Genomic DNA, 13,899 nt, shown 5'->3' on the forward strand with positions numbered 1-13,899 from the left:
TCACAACCATCTCATCACTGGGAAAACACTCATGTTACCAAGACAGGATTTGGTGCTGGGAGACACCTTGGGATAGTTAAATGCAGTGCATAGTTTTCCAAATGAAATCAATTTAGCCTTCTTTCTTTGTTCTAATCAGTTCTGAGCTCAACTACTTGTCCGTTTACATTGCCTGCCCTTGATATTTGCACTGATTCACTAACTTAATTGAGTAAGTGATTGATCATTCAGCTGCATGTCAGAGTCTAGACAACAGGAATTTTTTGTTCTTTTGGCTTTTTTTTCTGAGTAGACAATTAGGATGATCTCCTTTGAGCAATCATGGATCTCATCAGGAAGCTAAAATAATGTTCTGGGCAGTGATTCAATCGATACAATATCAATGGTAATTTATCAGTTAACAAACACTTATTAAATGCCTGCTATGGATGGTACACTGGGTAGAAAATTGGCCTTGAATCTGAGAAGACCTGGGTTCAGAGCTTGTCTCTGCTGTGTACTGGCTATGTGACCCTGAGCAAGTCATTTAGCTTCTTATTTCTCTAGGCAATCCTCTGAGACTAGAAAGTGCTAACTTGCATTCTCACCAAGGAGTTCCACAAAGTCACAAATCCTGTTCTCCCCTATCTAACAGACACTATGGTAGACTATGGAAATCCGAAGAGAAAATGAAACAGTACTTGCCCTTGAGGAGCTTACATTCCATCAACTACAAACAGGGGCATTTGGAAGACATCATCATCTATCTTCCATTTGGACCCTGCAGAGAATATCCTCTGTGACAAGGGTGAGCACCTTTAGCAAGCATGTATCTCCCTATTTTAGGCCTTACTTGATGTTATTAGTCATTCCCTCATGGAACACAGTCATTTCTGTGGTTGTACTTAACAAGCAATCTTGTATGACCTTGAAGATACACAAGAAGTTCTATTGGAAGAGAGCCATTAAGGCTTCGTGTGAATGTGTGTGTGTGTGAGTGACTGTGAGTGTGTGTGTGGGTATGTGTGTGTGTAATCAAGAAGCAATATGGTAGGATCTTGTGTCTTCCACCTTTTTCACTGAATCATGTAACTATGGACATGTGGTCTTCCACAGAAAATTGTCTGCAAAAACCTGCCCTTGAAATGGCAGTTGAGAAGACATAAATAACTACCAACCCATGTGATAGCTTTCTTATCTATATAAAAATTTTTATGACAATGATAAGATATCTTTGATGAAATAATAATGTTATGTATACATTGTGTCCTGTCCTATGACACCCTGATAATAAACAGTAGGCAAGGCATAAAACAAGGCCATGTATGTTTGCTAAAGGTATTTACCACCCTCATGGAGAAGATCCAGCCCACAATCCAGGTCAATTTATGGGTGGTGAAGTCCTTTAGATCTTCCTGTTTGTGATTGACATTGTGCTGATTGTGTCAAATCCCAGAACACTGGAGAGCCTCCTGGAGATCTATAATCACTCAAAGGAACATGGCTGTACTGTCTACACAGAAAACACAAAGTGGATTAAGAATGTCTGTTGCCCACATTTTAGCTTGCATGTTAATGGAAAACCTATATAATTTGCTCAACAGCAAGTATGGTACAGATAGTACTGACTGATAGTGAGGTGGGTCCAGAGCTAAAAAAAAAAAGAGAGAGAAAGCTAGATGGCTTTGGGGAACTTTTAAAGCTCTTTTATAACCCTAAGCTCCCCATGAATGTAAAAACCCATCTTTTTCAATACTAATTTACTAGTGTTGTTATATGATGACAAGATGTGGAACAGCAGTCACTTCTGGAAAGCTAAATATGAGCATCCCACAGTGGGCAATGGTCGTTCATCCATGGTCTATACATACAGACTGTAATGTGAACCAATGGCAAACTTGGAATTATGGCAATAAATGCTGTCATCAAGAAATTGTTTGACAGAAAAGCCAGATAGGTTGATCATGAAGCAAGAGCAAGGCCTGACAGGGACAGACAGATTGCTTAACTGCCCCTGGGATGTTGGGAGAAAGTGAGGACAACCTCCAGTACACTGGATGGACCCCTTTGGGCAGAATAGGGGCCATCACATGCAGGCTAGGCTGCCATGGATGAGTGAGAAGCTGAATCCATGTAGAGAACTCCTGAAATGATGAGAGAGCAGATCCATCTGAATATTTTGTACATTAAGCCAAGACTTATATGAAAAATTTACCAAAATATACATGGAAACCTGATTCTGAAAAGAAAAATCTTAAATGCTTTTTACCTCGCTTCAGAGGGCTGGACAACTGAGGCCCTGCCCTAGCATGCTGAGATTAGGAGGTGCTAGGATGCAACAGTTGGGCTTGGATGCTAGTTAGCAAGAATAATTTGTTAAAATAGGAAGCTACTGTATTGAGCACTGGAGGCCACAGCTCAAGTGAGATTCTCATTGCTTTATTCATTCCCTGTGACTTTGATGTATCTCATCCATCCATTGATCCATCCATCCACCCATCCATCCATAAGCATTTAAGTGCTTACTACATGGTATCCCCATGTGCCAGGCACTCTAACAGGATCTGGGGCCATAAAGAACACAAAAAGAAGCTCCTTCTCTGGAGGAGCTTACATTCTTCAGGGGACACAATATGTGTGTATATAACCTGTCCCAAAAGTCTTAGTGCAGTTTTAAGTTTAATAACCCAAAAGACTGCTAAAGGGAAACATTTAAATATGAAAGCTCAGCAAAGTATATGGGGGTATGTGTGTGGAGATTTAATTGCTTAAAATGGCACTAAGACTTTGGGGACATCCTGTATAAGTAAATGCAGAATAATAAATAAAAGGTGGTCTAGAGAGGCTGGGCTGTTGCCCTCGTGAGGAGGAGAGGCTTCACATGGAAAGCAGTGCTTTGGTTGAAGGAAGAAGGGAATCTATGAAACAGAGGTGAGGGGAGTATCCTAGGTGTGATGGCCTGTGCAATGTAGTGTCCCAGGGTTTCCTCCCTTATGCAGTGGCTCTTAACCTTGGGTCTGTGAACTTATTTTTAAAAAACATTTTAATAACTGTTTCATTATAATTAGTTTCTTGCTTAATCCTGTGTATTTTTCTGCATTTAAAGACAGTATTCTGAGAAGGGGTCCACAGGCTTCAGCAGACTCCCCCTGATGCAGAAAAGGCTCAGAATCCTTTCATTTTCCAGGGATTTGTGTTCTGTGGTGTAAAGTCTCTCTGCAAGTCTTGTAAGGTCTCTCCCCTTTGCCCCACCCCACCCCCACCCCAGACCTGAGCAATCGCCTGCCTCAGCTCCTCAGCTATTAACTCTGTCACCCTAGGCGAGTCACTTAACCCCCTGTGCCTCAGTTTCCTTATAAAAAGAGGAGATGGACTGAAGCTCTGAAGTCCCTTTGAACTTGCTCTCAGTCTGTGATCCTCTGAAGTGCTTTTTCCTCCAAGGGCTGGGATTCCTAGTTGTAGTCCTGCCCCTATTTAAAGGTGGGACCAAAAAAAAAAACCCAGCTCTCACCAGTTCTGTCCCCTGTTAGCCACCTCCATACCCTTCCACCTTTGCAGACATGCCAAGATCCAGATTTGTCCTTTTAAATTCTTCAGTGTTATGACCCTCTTGTGGCGAATAGATTCATTCTGGCAGACTAACAGCTGATTCTTATCTGAGACTTTAATCAAATGCAGACCTGGCATTATATAAACACAGGCACATAACCTTAATCCTAATCCCCTTTCTGCTGTCTGCCTTTCTCCATCCAGTAAGTACTAGGGCGATAACTGGGACACTTCCAAATTTAGGGATGTCTGCCTCTCTTTTTTTTTCTTTTCCTCAGGCCTTTTCTATCTCCCTCCCTATCTCCCACCTTCTCTGGGGAGGTGAGGACTGCTGATAATGTCATGCTACATTAAATTCAGGGCATCTAAAACAGAGAGGCAGGCCCTGCTTCCCTCCTGAACAGCAGCTCTGAGAAGCCAGTCATGGTGGGCCCAAAGATAGAAGTCCTGACTCACGTCTCTGCTGGCTCTCCACACTTGAATACAGTGAGCTGGTGGGAGCTTGTAGGGGGAAGAGGGAGGGTGACAACCCAACAAGCTGTTTGTTTTACCTTTCCTTCTGCCTGTCTTGCTTCTGTGTCATTCTGGGGAGGCTATTTTTAAGTACTGGCTCTTCCTGGATGTTAGGGAGATTACTGCTGCTTGAGCAAGACAAGCCTGCAGGTCTCCAGGCTTAATCAGAAACAAATGGCATCTCTGGCTGGCCCACATGGCTTGGCCAGCATCCTGCCTTGTCTGGACTCTCGCCAACCTGAGCAGCCTCACCATTGCTCTAAGCCTTGAGGTAGATGATAAAGAGAATGCTAGACATGGAGCCAGAAGATGTGAGTTTGATTTCTGTTTCAGGTGCTTACTGGCTGTGTGACCCTGGATAAGCTGGGAAAACTTTCTGAGCTTGAGTTTTCTCATCTATAAGACAGAGATTAGTTGCTTCTACCTCACAGGATTGTGTTAAGAATCAAATGATATTATATGTTGTGTACATATAAAACATACATATATACATATATGTACATAAATATAGTAGCTAGATGGCACAGTGGATAGAGTGCCAGACCTGGAGTCAGAAGGCTCAACTTCCTGAGTTCAAATGTGACCTCAGACATATACTAGCTGTGTGACCCTGCCCAAGTCACTTATTCCTGTTTGCTTTGGTTTCCTCATCTGTAAAATGAGCCAGAGAAGGAAAAGGCAAATCACTCCAGTATCTTTGCCAAGAAATCCCCAAAAGGTGTCACAGGAAGTTGGACAGAACTGAACAATACTAACAAAAATGTATTTATGCACATGTACATGTGTGTATATGTGTGTATATAAACTCACACACACATAGGTAGCATTTATATAGCACTTTAAGGTATACAATCTACCTTACAAACATTCTCTCATTTGATCCTCACAACAACTCTGGGAGGTGGTGCTGTTATTGTACCCATTTTATGGATGAAGAAACAAGCAGAAAGAAAATCTAATGAGGAAAAACAGTAAATAAAAGGAAGCTGAAGTGGGGAGGAAAGGAGATATAGGTCCTTGGTAAGTATGGGGCAAGGTGGAGAAAGTCTAGTGATCCTGGAGAGGAATGAATACATGATGATCTAGGGAATCCTCCTTAAAATGGATGATCTGAAAGGATCCAGCCAATCAGAGGGAGAAGGCACAGGGGCAGAGAGTACTGCCAACATGTGAAGTCCACCAGCAGTGGGAGCAGGAGTCCAGAGTCAGGACTGCAAAGTGAAGAAATGATAGGTACATATTTTCATCTGCTGCAATCCAATCACCTGTTCTGTGCAAGATGCAGTACTAGGAATGGCAGTTATAAAGACAAAATGGACAAAAACATGCTCATCCTGGCTCTCAAGGTGCACTTTCGTGGTGTGTGTGTGTGTGTGTGTGTGTGCACGCGTGTGTGTGTGTGTGTGTGTGTGTAGAGGTATGTGAGGGATTAGAATATAACATAAATAGAAGAGTATTTACCTGATCAGTAGAGGAAGAGGGACAGAAGATTCACAACTAAGAGGATCAGGACAGCCATTCCATAGAAAGTGGCACATGTGCCCAGTTTTGAAGGAAGCTAGGGATTCTCAGAGGCAGAGGAAGAGTATCCCAGGTGTGTGTGTAGTGAGGCACAGTGTGTACAAAGGCACATAAGCTGGAGATGGCAAGTCATCCAGAATGTAGGAAGGGAAGTAATATTCCTAGAAGACTGGAAGTAGACTCCGACTTAAATCCCCAACATATTTGAATGAATGAATGAATGAATGAATGACTGAATGAATGCATGAATGAGTGTATTAGAGGTGGAAAGAACTTGGGAAAATGAGCAACTTGGGTGGGAGGGGGGTGGGGAGAAGAATGGTTAATTTGGAAGTGAAAACTCCTTCTATTAGGCTCAATAGGTAGTAAAAATAGAATTCAAAGTCAGGCTTCCAGCCTCTCACTGCATGTGAGTCTTCTAAAGGAGGCTAAGGCTTAGCTGTAATCCTGCACAGACTGCTGGGGGTGGGGTGAAGCAAAATTCAATTCAACAATTCAACAAGCGCCTACTAAATGCTTACTTTATACGAGGCGCTGTGCCAGGGGAAAAAAATCCAAGTCAAAATGAAACAGGTGAAATCATTCAACAAGATTGTTTGAGGAGGAAGAGAGAAAGAGCAGCTCCAGGTCGGGAGCTTCTTGCTTCTTACTACTCCAGGGAACAGGAATTGTAATTGTAACTGTAGGGAGTTACATTTATTTAGCATTTTAAAAGTTACCACTGGCCTCTTTCGATTGTCACTAAGACCCTGTGAAGTAGTGTAATGCGAATGTAAATTTTAAAGATCTTCTCTGCCCCTAGGCTAAAGTGCACCAGAAGCCTGGGGAGGGAGGCTTGTTTTTCAGTAGATACTTTTTGATTGGCCAGTGGGTCAATAAGGTTGTTACATTCTCTGAGCCAGGAGAAGGCTATATAAGCCCTGATGTGTAGCTTTGTTTTGGGACTCACTTTGAGAAGTGTTCTGTGATTTGATCTGAATTCTGGGAAGCCGTTGTTGAGAGTCCCCCGGCTTTGAAAAACCCAGAATGTGGAAACCCAGATGTTGACTGGGTATGGATGTAATGGTTGGACAGTTTGGAAATCTGTCTACTTGATGTTTCTGTCTTGATAATTGTGCCTGTATATTTTGAGGTTCAGGGTGCTGACCTTTTCTCCTGAACAAGGTAAACGATATATGTCTGACTGATTAAAGTAAGCTTGTTAACCCATTTTGAGTTGCTTTCCTTTAACAAAGCAGATCCAAGAACCTGTGTGAGCAGGCACCCTGGGGACACTGGGGTGCTTGCCGCTACAAGTAGTAACAGTAGCTAGCATTTATGTAGTGCTAATTTAAAGTTTACAGACTTTGTCTCATTTTATCTTCACAGCAACCCTGGGAGGTTGGTGCTTTTATTATCCTCCATTTCATAGATGACAAAACAGATGCAGAGGTTAAGTGACTTGTTCAGAGTCACGAAGCTAGTATTTGAGTTCACATTTGAACTCAGAGCTGCTTGATGCTGCAATTAGTGATCAGCTAGCTGCTATCTTTGCACACATCTAGGAATATAAGTATATCCTATGGGTATTCTTATCCTCAACTTAAGGTTAAATGACTTGTCCAGGGTCGCTTGAGATTTGAACTCAAGTCCCTGACACAGATGAAAATATGATCCAGACAAAAGCAGGGCACACATGATAAACAGTACAGTCAATTAAAGTAGGATATAAATGATAAATAGAACATCTATTTGAACAGGACATGGGCCATAAGGAATTCTTCACAAATATGCATTGTTGTACTTTTTCCTTTTTCAGCATACTTCCAGTCCTGTTAAAACCAAGCCATTTCAGGGGTGGCCAGGTGGCTCAGCGAGTAAGAGCATCGGCTCCAGTGTCGGGATGACCTGGATCAAATCCGGGCTCAGATACTCAGCACCACACCCAGAAATAACTGGCCGTGTAAACTTGAGCAAGTTGCTTAACCCCAATTGTTTAAAAAAAAAAAAAACCAAGCCATTTCCATAGATGACTTAAAAAAAATGACTGGTTTTGCCCCAATTTGGTACTTTACTCAGTAGGTACTAGAATTCACCTCCAGTACAATTTTATTCATCTGTCATCTTGAAACAATGGTTTTCAAATAAGCATGTGTTCATGACCACATGATTCCAATCTTTTTCTTTTTCCATCATTTCAGTTGTGTCTGACTCTCCTTTATCCCATTTGTGATTTTCTAGGCAGATATTGGAATGATTTTCCATTTCTTTCTCTAGCTCTTTTACAAATGAGGAAACTGAGGCAAAGAGGGTTAAATGACTTGCCCAGGGTCACGCAGTTGGGAACTGTTTGAGGCTGGATTTGAACTCAGGTAGAGGAGTTTTCCTGACTCTAGACCTGGCCCTCTGTGCACTATGGCACCACCTAGCTGCTCCTACATCCTTCTGGTCTAGAGTCCATAAAATCAATAGTATAGACATTACATCTCAGAAATATTAAATGGTTCCCTATAGTAGGATAAAACACAGAATCCTCTGCCAGGTATTTCAAGTTTTCCACAGTGGGGATACCTTTCCATTTTTATTTGATATTATACTGGCCTTCGATTCAGGATGACCTGGGTTCAAATCTTGCTTACTGCTTACTTATTAGCATGGACAAATTACTTAGCCCTTCTGTGCCTCAGTTTCCTCTGCTGTAGAGGTTGGACTGAATAACCTCTAAGGTCACTTCTAGTTATAAATTCTTGTGATCTGTGATCTTGTGATCTGAATTCTTGTGATCCTAAATTGTTCTCTTTCATGTATTCTCTGTATCAGTCTTTAGCCATTTATCATTTATTCCATCTCTGGCCTCCATACCTTTCCACTGGTGGTCCCTCATGGCTGGAATGTACTTGCTAATTACTTCTGCTTTCTTCAGTGCTCAGCTCAGGGACTACCTGTGGGTATAAGTATGGGCACATGGAGGGTTTTCTTGGTCCTTGGAGTGGTTAGCTCGGTCATTCTCTCTCACTCTTTTTTGCTGCCTCTGTCTCTTGGTTTCTGTCTCTGTCTCTGTTTCTCTTTGTCTTTATCCCTCCTTCTCTCTCTGTGTGTATTGTGTGTGTGTGTGTGTGTGTGTACATGTGTGCGTGCACACACAGAGGGAGAGAGATTGCAATGACTTATATGTGTACATGTGCTGCCTCCCCAAGAGAATGCAGGCTTTTTGAGGGTAGGAGCCTTTTTCACTTTTGTCTTTGTACCCCTAACATTTATTTAATACAGTGCCTGGCACATGATATAGGGTGAATACATGTTGAATTGAATTGCTTGATGCCTTGGAATGAGATCTCATCAACAGCATTTTTTTTTTTTGCCCTGTGGCTCTTCCAGGTCAGACTTTATTTATGCCTTAGACCAGATAAACTCTGGACTCTAGTGCCTAGTGGTTCATGCAAGGTAGGATCCAGATTAGATAAGAACTTGCCTCCAGTTCATTACATTTATTTTGTCCTCCTTAGAAGTACTTGACTTTCCTTCTGTGACCCCTTTTCCTATTTCCTCAGGTTTATCTTATCTTTGTAACCATAGAAACAACTCTTTAAAAGGTGAGGCTGCCCCAGTTATTCTCTCTGATTGACTGGAATGCAACCCCTCCATGACTGCTTTATCAAAGATATGGCAGACATGGCAAAATATTCACTTTTGAATGTTGCTTCTCTGTGGGTTTTGGGGGTGGGGAGAAATGATGGAAGAATGGAGGGGCTTGGTGTCTGTCACAGCTTCCCATTTCTACTCTATGGAATCCTACCCTTCCCCAATTTCCATCAATATCCATAGCAGCCTCTTTGGCCCTTATTTGGGGGTGGGGCATAATTTGTTATGACATACTTAAGAAGTATCAAAGTTTACAAAAGCATTCAAAATTATGAAACCTGGAATATAGACTGGATTTTTCTCTCCCCTTTTTCCCCATCTCCCCAGAGGGTCATGAGCCATGTAGTAGGGTACTTTGGAAAGAAAGAATACTGGTTCTCTCATGAGACAGCCTGGGTTCTTATCTAGCCTCTGATGTTTACTATATATGTGATCTTGGGCAAGTTCCTTCCTCTTTCTGGACCTAGGTTTCCTCATCTGTAAAATGAGGAGTTTGGACTAGCTGGCCTCCAAAGTCCTCTTCTGCTCTAAACAGATGATTCTGTGACCTCTAAGCCCTTTTCAGCTCTGAATGTAGGATCCAATGATCCTCCATTCTCAGTGACTGGACAGCAAGGAGATATATGGGGCAAATAATTGGGCTGGGAAAGGGAGAAGGGTATGGGGAAGGATTTCTTATTGCTTATCCTGTCCTAAGGTGTATCCATCCCCTCTCTCCTATTGATGAGCTGGGAGCTGACCCAGGGAGACTCAGAAAGGAGGATTTTGTGGGAGTGTGGCCAGCAAGGGTGTACTGGAGTCATGTTTTATCTGTTTATGAGAGCCTATTGTCAAATTTTCTTTGTGAAAATTTATGCCTTGGAAATCAGCAAATGGCTTGATTTATTGCTTTGTTGATTGTTTAGATTTAAGAAAATGATAATGTGCAGATTAAACTTAAACATATGTCCTACATACATACACATATACATATATGTACATACAGATATACATTTATATATTTTCCTCATTGAGAGCCAGTTGTTAAATTTACAAGCACACTCTTGGTTGGGGGGCCATACCCCTCATCAGAATCTGGAGGGCAATCAATTTCCCCACACCTCTAGAGCCAAAAGGATTCTCTCTAAAATTGATCTTGCCCCCCCTCCCATCTTTCCACCCCCCTCCTTATGGTTCTGAGGAAACCACCCCAGGGGATGAACACTGGTCTTCCAATATTATGTCCCATTCTTCCATTCTGAGAATTCTAAACTTTCAGTTCTGGGTACTGATAGAGAATCTAAAAACGAAACTGTTTCCTTGACCTAAGTGAGATGAATTAGCAAGATGACATTTGTGGTGAGAGACAGTTGTTATCAAGAGTCAAAGCTTCATTTCATTATTAACATTTAACTAAAAGTCTCAATTTTGTGCTTCTCCCTCATTAATTCTTAGTGTACAAATACTGAGGGAAGTGTTTTCATGGCAAGATATTTGCATTGTATAGACTACAGTTTCCTTCAGACAACCTGTCATAATTCAATGTAGCTTGAAAATTTCCCAATGTTACATGATCATCATTTGTTGCTTTTCAGCCCTCCACAAAGTAAGACTCACATGCAATGCTTTCAGGTAGTTCTCATGAAGTTGCCCAAGCCAGATTTTTATGTGAGTATATTAGCACTGGGCCCCTGAAGTCTTCTGGGGCCGCTGGCTCTGTGACATCTTCTTACTTTTACTGTTTTTGATATTATTCGTTTTTCAAATCATGACCCAGTCCCCAGTGGTGCAACCTTCTATGTTCCCATATTATTCAGGAGCCACAAATCCAATAGTAAAAACATTTCATTCAAGCATAAAAAATAAATAACAAAAGTGAATCAAGTTGTAAAAGAATTCTCAGTCCTGATACACAAATAGATTTACCATCCCTGAGGTGATGAATGGGGAAAAAACCCTGGGGAAAGCATATAGGGGTGGGAAAATTCCCTCAGTGCATATAAAGAAAAGGAAAACAGTCAGTCATTTTTCCATTTCCTCTCTGTGCCTGACATGGACAACTCCTGTAGGAGTGGATTAAACTGATCTCTGGCTCTGGGATTCCCTCTTCCTCTATGTGGAATTAATTGTTGGGGGTTTTTCTTCTCTGAATTTAGACAATACTTTGGTGACTTCTGCTCAGTGGATCTCACTCCTTGATGTCACACCACTCCTGCTACAATCCTTGTATTCAAGTACAAGACTCCTCCAGGAGCCTGACCTCCTGGAGGTCCCTTTGTCTTGGCCATTCTGGGCACTTGAAACCCTGCTGGAGTCTTCCACTAAGGACAATCTGGGGCACCCCTTTACAAATGCAATATACATCCTATGATAGAATAATAATACATAATTTTTACTTAACTGTCAATAATTGCTAAGCATTCATATACATTTTTTAAAAAAGCAATCGGGGTTAAGTAACTTGCTCAAGGTTACACCCCAGGTGTTTCTGGGTGTGGTGCTAAGTATCTGAGTCCGGATTTGATCCCCAGGTCATCCCAACACTGGAGCTGGTGCTCTTACTCGCTGTGCTACCTGGCCGCCCCCATTCATATACATTTAATGTGTACTTAAATTTATTATATTTAATATAATCAATCAATTAAATATATTAGGATAAGAGAAGGGAATGGAATAAGCATTATGTGGTGTTAAGGGAAGATTAACACCTCTGGTGTGAGGGCTTGCTGAGCCCTTTTCAGGGCTGCTCATTCACCTTTGGTGTCAACCTGACACCTAACTCTCACTTGTGGCTCTAAGAAGCTAAAGTGTGGACAGTGGCCACCTCTGGTAAAACTGTTTTAGCAGACAGGCTAAATGAGGTTGAAGGTGACTGACAGGCCTTAAACCTGTTGGTGGGTTAGGGGGACGTTTACTCCAAGCATGTAAAGACTTCTCTTGGTGAAATGGATGGAGGAGAACTTGATACTCAGCCATGAAGGCAGCTGAAGCAGGCACTGTGAAGTGTTTAGAGCTTAGTCAGACACTGAAGATGCCAAGGTCATCCACTGCATCCTGGGCCATCACCAGATGTCCTGACTTTTGTCCTTCCACTGCAGTGACTCTGGAAGAGGGAGTGAGGCCAGTGACTCTGTGTCACTCTGCCTCCCTTAAATCCAATTCATGCTCAAATCAAGACATCACCTGTGATGTCACTGATCCTCTTGGAAAATGAAGGACAAACAACTATGTGTAAGGAATACTTCCCAGAAATTATCTCATTTGATCTTCATAATAACTCTGGGAGGTAGATACCATTTTTATCCCCATTTTATAGTAGAGGAAACTGAGGCAGACAGTTTAAATTACTTGTCTACATACTCAGTAAGAATCTGAGGCTAGATTTGACTTAGGTCTTTCAGACTCCAGGGCCCAGCCCTCTACCCATTGTACCACGCTGCCTGACACATAGTAAGTGTTTAATAAATTATTATTGACTTGATTAAATATTAGATATGCTTTCATTGAAACATAATTAGTTTGGCACCTCTATTTGCCCAGAAGGCTTTGTTTACACCTCTGTTATTCACTGATAATTCTCCACTTTTAAGTTTTTCTCCATGCTTGTGAGTATACCAGCTTGCTTCTATAAGGAAAAATCACATTTAATTCCATGTTTGCAGTCATATAGTTAAACAGAAACCAGAACTTTACTCTTGATTTGCCATTGAGTATATTAGATTTATGATCCATCCCTGTATTCATGCAGGGATATGTTCCTTCTCCCTTAACATTAGCTGTAATTAGAAATACAAAGACATTTGTGAGTTGGTGATTTATCCAGATGCCATCTCCATCAAGGGTTGGGAATATTGATTTGAGGTCTTTGAACTTACTGTGTGGTTAATTTTCTTTCTTTTTAAATATATTCTGTCTGTCTATCTATCTATCTATCTATCTATCTATCTATCTATCTATCTATCTATCATCTACCTATCTATCATCAATCATCTATCTATATACATACATATGTAATCTTCTCCCAATTATATGTTAAAACAATTGTTAAATTTTGAATTCCAAATTTATTGCTCCCTTCCCTCCCCCCCTCCCTGAGACATTAAGCAGTCAGATATAGGTTATACATGTGCAGTCATGTAAAGCATTTCCATATTAGTCATATTATTAATTTTGTATAGATCTCAAATAAAAGAAAAAGAATGAAAGAAATAAAGTGAAAAGTAGCATGCTTCAGTCTGTATTCAAACAATGTCAGTTCTTTCTCTGGAGGTGGATAGTTTGCTTCCTTGTTAGTCCTTTGGGATTGCCTTGGATCATTGTATTGCTGAGAACAGCTAAGTCATTCACAATTCTTCATAGTATAATATTGCTGTTACTGTGTACAACACTCCCCTGGTTCTGTTCACTTCACTTTACATCTGTTTTGTGAGTCTTTCCAGGTTTTTCTGGAATCATCCTGCTTATTATTTCTTATAGCACACTAATGTTCCATAACAATCATATACCACAGCTTATTTAGCTATTTCCCAATTGATGGGCATTCCTTTGACTTCCAATTCTTAGCCACCACAAAAAAAGAGCTGCTATAAATATTTTTGTGCTGTGTGGTTGATTTCCAGTCAAGCTGGAGGCAGAAAGAGGGATTGTGTGAAATATCTTTTTGAGTCAGTTTCCCCCTCAGTGATGAAATATCCTAAGATCATAGGACTTAGAGCTGAAAGGTTCACAAGACCTCAG

This window comes from Petaurus breviceps, unplaced genomic scaffold (genome assembly GCF_028583685.1).
Source record: "Petaurus breviceps papuanus isolate PSGF00001 unplaced genomic scaffold, PetGlider_PUasm1.0 688, whole genome shotgun sequence".
Lineage (NCBI taxonomy): Eukaryota > Metazoa > Chordata > Mammalia > Diprotodontia > Petauridae > Petaurus > Petaurus breviceps.